This window comes from Chiloscyllium plagiosum, chromosome 38 (assembly GCF_004010195.1).
Source record: "Chiloscyllium plagiosum isolate BGI_BamShark_2017 chromosome 38, ASM401019v2, whole genome shotgun sequence".
NCBI lineage: Eukaryota > Metazoa > Chordata > Chondrichthyes > Orectolobiformes > Hemiscylliidae > Chiloscyllium > Chiloscyllium plagiosum.
Genome location: NC_057747.1, coordinates 29,617,520 through 29,628,637, shown reverse-complemented (window position 1 = coordinate 29,628,637; position 11,118 = coordinate 29,617,520). Strand labels below are relative to the sequence as shown.

The 11,118-nt window shown below is 43.0% G+C and overlaps 1 protein-coding gene across 4 annotated transcripts in view; it reads left to right on the top strand.

Moving 5' to 3' along the window:
- Positions 1-11,118, top strand: part of LOC122541951 (wings apart-like protein homolog) — a 207,240-nt gene that overhangs the window by 115,690 nt on the left and 80,432 nt on the right. The window lies entirely within an intron of this gene.

Genomic DNA, 11,118 nt, shown 5'->3' with positions numbered 1-11,118 from the left:
CCCACCCCATCCAACATCGCCCCTCCCACCCCAACCTTGTTCAACACCGCTCCCCTGCCCCCAACCCTGTCCAATAGCACCCCACCACCCCCAACCCTGGCCATCACCGCCCCATCTGCCCCTGCCAGCCACCCAACCGTGTACTTACCTGCCCCCTTTCTGGGGCAGTTGGACTGGACACCAACAACAAGACTGCTCCTACCTTTGTGGGGTAAGTCTCCAAATAGCACGCGCACACAGCTACAGCCACAGCCCCACACAACTTTTTTCCTGCAATGTTTTTCAGGACAATGTTGGAGAGATTCTGTGGGGAAGGGGGGTTTAGAGTACACCCCTGTGTAGTGAGGCGGCACGGTGGCTCAGTGGTTAGCACTGCTGCCTCACAGCACCAGGGTCCCAGGTTCGATTCCAACCTCGGGTGACTGTCTGTCTGTGTGGAGTTTGCACATTCTCCCCGTATCTGTGTGGGTTTCCTCCGGGTGCTCCAATTTCCTCCCATAATCCAAAAGATGTGCAGGTCAGGTGAATTAGCCAGGCTAAATTGCCCATAGTGTTAGGTGCATTAGTCAGAGGGAAATGGGTCTGGGTGGGTTACTCTTTGGAGGGTCGGTGTGGACTTGTTGGGCCAAAAGGGCCTGTTTCCACACTGTAGGGAATCTAATCTTAAAGAACTCCTGGGAAAGTATGGGGAGAGAGGGAGGTCATTTGGGGATAGTGCCTGTTTAATCATTGTAAACAAAAAACGCGATATCACTGTTGGCAACACGTGTTTGATATAATGTTTCCATCGGGACCTTGAGATCTCATTCGGATAATCTGATTTTCGGATAATTCATACTCTGATAATCGAGGTGGATCTGTAATGTCAGACAGCTCTTCAGATTGCATTCCTGTACTAGACTCGAAGCTTTAACTCTGCTTCTGTCTCCACAGATTTGCCAGACTGGCTGAGTTTCTGCAACATTCTCTTTGTTTCAAATATCGAGCATCCACAGTTTTAGATTACTGCCATCTGCACTTTTTTTTTACTTTTTAAGGAGTGAAATCTTTCATTAATTGAAAGGAAGCCTTACATATAGAAATAATCTTTCATACTTCACAATCTTCCAAAGCATTTCACAGTCAATGAAGGATCTTTATAGTATAAAATTTGTTTTAACATAGAAAATCTTCAAATCATCTTAAGATTTCTGTGGGGTATGTTTGCTCTGAGTGATATTTTAGTGCTAATCTGTTTGTGTTCTGTCTCCTGTAGCATGGCTAATTTCACTCTGTCCCCTGCTTTACAAAAAATGAAATAATTTGCATGAAATCTTATGTGTATAAGAGGATAATGGTTTTCATTTGTGACCAAAATAGTCTCAATCTTTTTATGAAATAACCTGAGGGAATACTCTGATTTTAAAAAAACTGTCAGTAATGCTATTGCTGCTGGTTTCTGATGAGGCGAGGCTGAACAACACTTCATCCTACCAGCAGGCCCTGATGGTGTGACAAATAGACGTGTCAGTGCTGGAGCTTTGTATCTTTTGACAGGGCAAAACAGACTGCAATTTCTTATCAATTGCCCCTAGTCCCTCAGGCAAACATCTGACCTTGTCATAAGTGATGGCTTTAGACTGAAATTTGGACAAAAATAAAACAAACAGTTTGCATAAACTTTGCCATCAGCAAGGTGGCAGTATGGAGGTCCAGTTTCTGAAAGGCTGGTTTATTCTGCAAAAAATTTCAAAATTTGCAAGTAACAATACTCACCAAGACTCTTCTGGCAGCAGACATTTCACAATAGACCTAGAAAAATATGTAATAAGTTATAGAGAGATAATCTATTAGTCAGCAATGGAAAGCTAGCAACACCAAAAGAGGCTTTCACTCTTCAAGTTCAGTTTAAACTGAATGTTTCATGTAATATAATTTGGAATGCACTGACGACTACTTGTATCTGACAGCTGTTTAGTACCTAAGATCTTTAAAAAACAGCAATTAGATGACTGATCAGTTGATCTATTTTGAGTGGTGTTAATTTGTAGAAATATAGTAACTTGCAGTACCAGCCATTTAACTTTTTGTGCATATTTCCATTGGATAGTAGAAGAGTTGTTAACCAGATGTACGGAATTAGGGATTGGCAAAAGAACCAGAGGTGACCTCTTTATTCTTTCACAGGATATGGGTGTCGCTGGCTAGGCCAGCATTTGCTGTTCATCCTGAAATAGAATCCTTAATTATAGCATATCATTAATGAGCAGATTAAGTCTGCCTTAAACCAATTTAGTTCCTTAGACTTGTATTTTGTTGCATATACTAAGAGTCAAATTAGTATTTGTGGATTAGTGAAGGGAGACAAGGAAGAATGAGTCAGGCCCCAATCCTGGCTGAAATATGAGAATGTCAAGACCTCATGTTGTAACTTAACTCATTCACTCTTAAGGTGACAGGGCAAGTTGATAAGGCTGTGAAACATCATTCAGGAGTTTAAACATTCAAAATCGACAAAATGCTAAAGCAGTGACATTATACAAAACTGTAATCTTTGATTAGTCCTCAGTTGGATGATTCTCGATTTCTCCAACTTCAGGTAGGCCTGACCCACAGTGGTCTCTATTACAGGTAGGTAAAAGGAGGCATGTCAGTATCAATATTGGAAATGGAAGCCTGTGGCATTGGTATTGCTCTGATCCACACCTAGCCATCTAGTCCAAGGCTCCATTGTTTGTTCAATCACTTGGTTGACCAGGAGTCTCTCCAACTCTCACCACCTGCCACCGTCCCTGTGAGCCCTTTCGCTTGTTGACAGGTTTGAGATTCTTGCTTCCTGTGTGAAGGGCTATAGGGAGGATGAGCAAACTGACCAAAGCACCATGGTACAGGGAGCCATTCAAGGGGAGTTGAAAAGACATATGTAGTTGTCATTAAGGAGATTATAGTCTGGGGAATAGACATTGTTCCTCTGTGGCCAGAATAGAGAGTCCCAAAGGTTGAGTTGCCCGCTAGGTGCCCAGGATATATAATCTGGAGGAACGTGGATTGGGAGGTGAATCTTCCTAGTTGTTGTGGTCGACATGAGTACCAGTAACGCTGATAGAATATTTGCTGAGGGAATAAGAGTACCTCGGGGCTAAATTAAAAAGCAGAACCAAAAAGATGACACTTTCTTGATTACCACCTCAGCTGCCAACCAATTGGCAAAAGGTCAACAAGATTAAAGAGGTAAACACATGGCTCAAAGATTGAGATGGGAGAAATGAGTTTGAATTCATGGGACATTGATAGGTGTGGCTTCCAGAAGATCAGGGCTGGGAGCTAAATATCCAAAGGTGCGTTTGGACAGGCAGGAGGCTGGGAGAACACAGTAAGCCAGGCAGCATCAGGAGGTGCATAAGTTAACATTTCGAGTATAATCCTTCAGGACTGGGGATGGATGTGGGGTGAGCTGTAGATAAAGGGGGTGGTGGAGGCTGGATGGTGAAGTGGAGATAGGTGAAGACAGGTAGAGTATGCAACCTGGTTGGTCAATGGGAGGGATGAATCTGGTTGGTGGCAGGGAGCAGTGCGAGGGAGTGGAAGGGGTTAGGAAGGGAGACAGGGGATGGGGAGGGAGGTTATTTGAAATTTGAGGACTCAATGTTGAATCCGCCGGGCTGTAGGGGGCCCAGACGGAATTCAATAAATATCTGGAACTAAGATTCCAATGATGACCATGTCTTTTAGGTCTACATGTGACGTCAGACTCATTGCAATGTGGTTGACTCTTAATGCCCATCATTAGATTAGATTAGATTAGATTAGATTACTTACAGTGTGGAAACAGGCCCTTCGGCCCAACAAGTCCACACCGCCCCGCCGAAGCGCAACCCACCCATACCCCTACATTTACCCCTTACCTAACACTACGGGCAATTTAGCATGGCCAATTCACCTGACCTGCACATCTTTGGACTGTGGGAGGAAACCAGAGCACCTGGAGGAAACCCACGCAGACACGGGGAGAATGTGCAAACTCCACACAGTCAGTCGCCTGAGGCGGGAATTGAACCCAGGTCTCTGGCGCTGTGAAGCAGCAGTGCTAGCCACCGTGCCGCCCATCATGAATTGCCCAGAGGCAGTTCAATGCAGGCCTAGCCAGTGACACCCTCACCCTGTGAATGAATTTAAAAAAAACTTGAGTACACATAACAATAAAAATCTAAACCTAAAAGGTGTTGGGAAAGCTGAGTGGTCTGACGGTGAATAAAACCCCCAGACAAGATGCACTACTCCCCAGAGTTCTGAAGAAGATATGGGGAGATTGTGGAGGCATTAGTGGTCATCTTTCAGGAAGCACTGGAGTCAGGGAGGGTCTCTGAGAACTGGAAAATTATGGAGGGAGGGAAGAAGGCAGAAGACAGGAAAGTATAGCCTGATCCTTTTGCAGATTACGGTAAGATTTGAGTCCTTTATTAAGGATGAGATTGCGGAGCTTGAAATTGCATGGTTAAATAGGGCTTAGTCACTACAACTTCAACAGTAAATCACCCCTAACACATCTGTTGGAATTCTTTAAGGAGATAATGAGCACGTTAGACAAAGGAGAGCCAATAGGGTGTAATCGAATTAGTTTTTCAGAAGACCTGTGACAAGGTCCTGCGCAAGACTCTGCTATCTATGAGAGGAGTCCATGAAGTTAGGGCAAAGTACTGGCATGGACAGAAGATTGGCTTACTGGCAGGAGGTAGAGTGTGGGGACAGAGGGGTCTTTTTCAGGATGGCAGCTGGTGATAAGTGGAGTTGGGGCCACTACTGTTCATGTTATGTATTAACAATCTGGGCGAAGGAATTGAGGGCATTGTTGCTAAGTTTGCAGGTGACACAAAGATGGTGGACAGGTAGTGTGGCATAAGTAGGAAGATGCCAAAGGAATTGACATGTTAGGAGAGTGGGTGAAGAAGTGCAAGATAGAATACTAATTAGAAAAGTGAGAATGTGGGAAGAATAGAAACAGACTTTTTTCTAAATGGACAAAGGCTGCAGAAATCTGAAACTCAAAGGGACTTGCTCAAGTTTCCGATTCTCTCAAGTTTAACATTCCGGTTCAATTGCCACCTAAGAAGGTAAATACAATGTTAGTGTTCATTTTGAGGAGGCAAGAGTACAAGAGCAGAGATATACTGCTGAGGCTATGCAAGACTGGTCAGATATATATAGAATATTGTGAGCATTATTGGGATCCGTATCCAAGGACCAACGTGCTGGTGTTGGAGAGGGTGCAGAAGAGATGTGCAAGAATGATCGTGGGGATGAAGGGCTTGTCATGTGAGAAGTGGTTGAGGACTCTAGGTCTGTATTCGATGGAGTTCAGAAGAATTAGAGAGGAATCGTATTTAAACTTAACGAATATTGACAGGCCTGGATAGAGAGGACATGGAGAAGATGTTTCTGCTAAGAGGAAAGACTAGGACTTGAGGGCACAGCATCAGTGAATGAACGCTACTTTAGAAATGAGATGAGTTTCTTCAGCTGGAGAATGGTGAATCTCATTACAGCAGAAAGCAATGGAGACCAAGTAATTGAGTATATTTAAGACAGAGATAGGTTCTTGATTTGTAAGGGCCTCGGGTTACGGGAGCGAAAGCAGGAGATTGGGAAACCTATCCTACATGTTTGAATGGCAGAGCAGATTTGATGGGCCAAAATGGCCTAATTCTATTCCTATATGCTAATCGAAAATATGATCTGACTCCATTGGACTGAGAGCAGCTACATGTAGGAAAATCTACATGAAAGCAATGGGAGCCTTTCAAAAAAGGGTAGTAAAACATTTGCAGGGCCAAAATCTCCAGAGAACCCTGGAAGATGAGCGGCACGGTGGCACAGTGGTTAGCACTGCTGCCTCACAGTGCCGGAGACCCGGGTTCAATTCCCACCTCAGGCGACTGACTGTGTGGAGTTTGCACGTTCTCCCCGTGTCTGCGTGGGTTTCTTCCGGGTGCTCCGGTTTCCTCCCACAGTCCAAAGATGTGCAGGGTCAGGTGAATTGGCCATGCTAAATTGCCCGTAGTGTTAGGTGCAGGGGTAAATGTAGGGGTATGTGTGGGTTGCGCTTCGGCGGGTTGGTGTGGACCTGTTTCCACACTGTAATGTAATGAGGAATGTATTAAATTAGATAAGGGAGAAAAGGAAGCTTATGGTAGTCACCTATGGGTCAAAACACCAGAAGCATACAGAAGGTCAAGGGGGTGACCTTTTTTTAAAAAAAAATTGGGAAAGCAAAGGGGGCCATGAAAAAGCACTGAGCAAACTGAAGGAAAATTGAAAGATATTTTATAAGTGTATTAGGAGAAAGAGTGGGCCCTATTAGGGAGCACAGTAGCAAAAGGTGTGTGGATCCAGAAGATGTAGGTGGGGTTTTAAATGAGTATTTTGTACCAGCATTCACCAGGAAGTGCAATATTGATATAGAAATCTGGGAGGAGGGCGAAGATATGCTTGCACAAATTATAACTGAGAGGGAGGAGATACAAACAGTTTTAGCAGGTGTAAAATTGCAAAGCCTCCAGGCCCAGATGAGATCCCATCTGCTGCGAGAGGCAAGACAGAAGATTGCAGAGACTATTGAAGGAGGTTTTATACATAGGTTTGCAGATGACACAAAAATTGGTGGTGTTGTAAACTGTGAGGGGGAAAGGCTCACTACAGGATGTCAGAGGTAATGTGGGATTTGCTAATGCTCTTCGGGAGGGTTGAAAAAATTCAGCAGGAGAATGGGAACCTAATTTGCAGTTCCAGTGTCCAGGAGGCTGAGTGTAGTGAGGTAAAAAATATGGTTTCAAGGTCGCAAGAGTGTACCAGTAGACAGGAAGTTGGCTTAAAGTGTGTCTACTTCAATGCCAAGAGCATCCAGAATAAGCTGGGTGAACTGGCAGCATGGGTTGGTACTGAACTTCAGTGTTGTAGCCATTTGAGAGACATGGATAGAGCAGGGACAGGAATGGTTGTTGCAGGTTCTGGGATTTAAAAATTTCAGCAAGAACAGAGAAGATGGTAACAGAGGGGGTGGTGTGGCATTGTTAGTCAAGGACAATATTATGGTGGCAGAAAGGATTTTTGAGGATTCGTCGACTGAGCTAGTATGTGCTGAGGTTATGAACAGGAAAGGAGAGGTCACCTTGTTGGGGATTTTCCATAGGCCTCCGAATAGTCCCAGAGACGTGGAGGGAAGGATAGCAAAGATGATTCTGGATAGGAACAAGAGTAACAGGATAGATGTTCTGGAGGCTTTAACTTCCCAAATATTGACTGGAAATACTATAGTTCGAGTAAGTGTCCTTTTGCTCAAGGAGAGGAGTAAAGGCAATCCTGGTAATTATTGATCAGTGAGCCTTACTTCAATTGTGGGTAAAGTGTTATGAAGATATGGGTGTACTTTATCTTTTAAGAAAGTTAAAAGCTAGTACTACTACCTGACAGCACCAAGTGTTCTGAAAAGAAAAGTAACATTTGGTCAAACAACTCGATTAGGTGGTTGCCTGGATTCATAAACAAATTAGAATTCAGTCAATCAGTTTAAATTATACCCTGAAAAATACCAAATTCCAATGAAGTTCAAATTGAGTATATTGACAATCTTAAAAGCCACTGACACTATCTGATGCTTTGGGGATATAACCCCAGGGAAAATGGAACAATTGAGAGGAGAACTGCCAAGTGACCAGCTTGACACCAGCAAGACTGCATGAAAAATAGCTCTTAAAAGTACCTTTATCGATCAATAGCCTGTGAAGCAGAATCCCCAAGAAGAAGAAGAAGACTGGAATACAGAAGAACCAAAAGCTGCCCTGGTTCTGAGATAAGTTTTGTAAATCTTAATTTGGGGCTGGGGGGGGATGTTTTATTGGACTAGTATTGTTGAAGGGGAAGGTAAAAGATTAGGTTAGAGGAAGGAGTTGTAAATAGTTGTTGGTTAATTATTCTCTGTTATATTTTAAGAAATAACGTTCATTTTTACTTTAAATAGTTCTCGGCCTCTCGAATTTTCACAGATTGCTGCATGGGATAAATCTTGTGTGTTGCTAGTTTAAGCAGGAGGGTTTACCCAGTGTCGTAACAGTCTGGAGGCTTGTCCGGGGTTCAGAATGATGCGAACTGGCTTTAAGGTGCTGTATACCTAAGCTATCCATAACCACCTCAAACAGCCTAGCAGTAAAATTTGACCTTTGGTCTGACTGAATTTCTCTGGGTAACCCATACTGTGTGAAGAAAACTACTAACTCCTCTACCACCTTTGTTGCCCCGATACTCCGTAATGGAATTGCCTTCAGAAATCTGGTAGACACATTCATTATGTTTAATGAATACTGGTTCCCACTTTTAGTTTTTGACAGGGGACCTACACCATCAATTATAACTCGCGTGAAAGGTTCTTCAAATGCGGGAAGCTTTGGTGAGGATTCTGACATGATTTATTAGGATGTTGCCTGATATGGAGGAAAGGTCTTATGAGGGAATGCTGAGGGACTGGAGGCTGTTTTCATTAGTGAAGAGGTTTGAGAGGTGACTTAATTGAGACATAGAAGATGATCGGAAGTTTAGATACTGTGGACATTGAGAACCTCTTTCCTCGGATGGTGATGGGGCATGGCATTAAATTGAGGGGTGATAGATATAGGACAGATGTTAGAGATAATGTCTTTACTTAGAGAGGAGTAAGGGAGTGGAATGCCCTGCCTGCAACGGTAGTAGAATCGTCAACTTTAAGGGTATTAGATGGTTATTGGATAAACAGATGAAAATAGAATAGTATAGGATAGATAGGCTTCTGATTGGTTCCACAATTCGGCGCAACATCAGGGGCTGAAGGGACTGTTATGTTCTATGTTCCATTACTCTCTATTTACCCCTAACTATCACAACCCTGAACACTGGGCAATTTAGCATGGCCAATTCATCTAATCTGCACATCTTTGGACTGTGGGAGGAAACTGGAGCACCTGGAGGAAACCCACCCAGACACTGGGTGAATGTGCAAATTCCACACACAGTTGCCCGAGGCTGGAATTGAACCTGGGTCCCTGGCGCTGTGAGGCAGCAGTGCTAACCACTGAGCCACCGTACCACAGGATGTCAATATTATTTTAGTAAATCTAAATTGCACCCCTCCATACACAATAATTTTTTTTCAGATTTATGTCCTTAGGCTTTTTCATTCTGTTTTGTGAAATGAGCTTCATTTATTCCTGAGGTAAAATTTGCTGTCATTTCATAATCTGTGATGTTTCCAAGCAGTATTTTGGGGGTGGAGTAAAAATGATTTGATCTTGATTTGACTTAGTACTATCACATGTACCAAGATACAGTGAAAGGTATTGTCTTGCGTGCTTTACAGGCAGATTGTACCATAGAAGTGCATCAGGGTAACAAAACAGAGTGCAAGATAGTGTTGCAGCTGCCAAGAAAGTGCAGAGAGAGAGAGAGAGAGAGATGAATGTTAACATTAAAGTGGTCCATTAAAAAGTCAGATAATAATTATGCGATTCAGTGGTTGATGTTCCAGGAAATTTAGGTGAGGTTAGTTGCAGTGCTTCGATTGTGGAGTAGATTCAGCTGGAATTCATGAGACTACAAACATACGAAACCTAATGTGAAGTATCATGTTCTGAAATGCTGTAGAATCCCTCTAAAAGCACACTTCCCAGAAATTGCACTTGTGTATGTAAAAATTGACAATAGCATTTACAGAGTATATGTTCATGGGACACTCTGACACAGTGAAATTTACACATAAGGAAGCTTCCAATCGGGATTCTGCTGCTGTGCACAAGATTCCTGTCATTGAGAATTGCTTTTGGAGACTGGAGAGCCTTCACCTGCTAAGGAACATCATCTTCACATTCTCTCAGTTTGTCTAGAGCAGTGTTTACTTCAGAGTGAAATTGTGATCCACATTCTTATCCTGTGATTCCACTATTTCAATAAGCTGTACAACCTGTTTTAAAATGAATGGCTGCTGACTCACTGAAGGCTCTGCTCAAATTGTCTCTTGTGTAGTGTGTTCTTTGGAACATGCACTGGTTGGCAAGTTTCAGATTGCTAAGGATATTTGGGGCAGAAGTTTCCACTTGGAGTAAAATACTGTCAATCAAGACTTGCTTTTGACCTCGAACTAATGGAAATGTCACATGGGGCAAACCAACTCTGCAATCTCAGTGGTTCAGGAGCTCTGGCTGTTATGAAGACTGGAGAACTGAAGCAAGTTTCAGAACAGCAAGTTAATCGAGATATTTGGGGGTACCAAAGTTATTTGAGCATATGAGAAACCTATTTTAAAGTATTGAAAGTTAGACTTTCTTGAGAGCAGACCAACACATGATTAGCTGGACAAATTAGCTTTGTGAGGTGCATTAAAGCTAAACTTATCGAGTTTTCCTGCTAGCTTTCCTCTCGCCTTTCCAAAAGACCTGCTGGACTTTTTATTTCTTCCCCAAGTCATCAGTCTCAGTCGTTTTCTTTATTTAAATGGAGGCGGGGGGCTACTGCATCTACTTGCAGTCCTGCACCTATTTTTATATATATATATATATATATATAATATGTGTGTGTGTATAATATTTTGTAGCAGGGCTCAGATTGCAGTCTGGGCTAATTTTGGCTTTACAACTACTCTATTTTCAAATCGTGTATCACAACTCCCTCCCCCAGTCTGTTTGTAATAGTGAAACTTCTTGAGTTGGAGAGCTGTGAAACTTGGGTTAGAGAGGGTACTTATGGTGGCTGCTGCTGACTATAACAGAATGTAGGACAACATAGCATCGGAACAGGCCCTTTGGCCCGCCATTCTAAACTGATCCCATCTGTCTGCACTTGGTCCCTCTATTGCCTGTTTGTCGAAGTGCCTCTTAAACTTTGCTATCATGTCTGCTTCTACCAACTCCTTAGCAGTGTTCTCCAGGCATCTACCATCCTCTATACAAAAAAAAATTGTCTTGCATATCTCCATTAAACATTTCCCCTCTCGCCTTTAAACCTATGCCCCCTAGTATTTGGCATTTCCACTCTTTCCATGCCCCTTATAATTTTATATACTTCCATCAGGTTGCCCCTCAGCCTGACTGTACCGCGAAAACAATTCAATCTCTCCATATA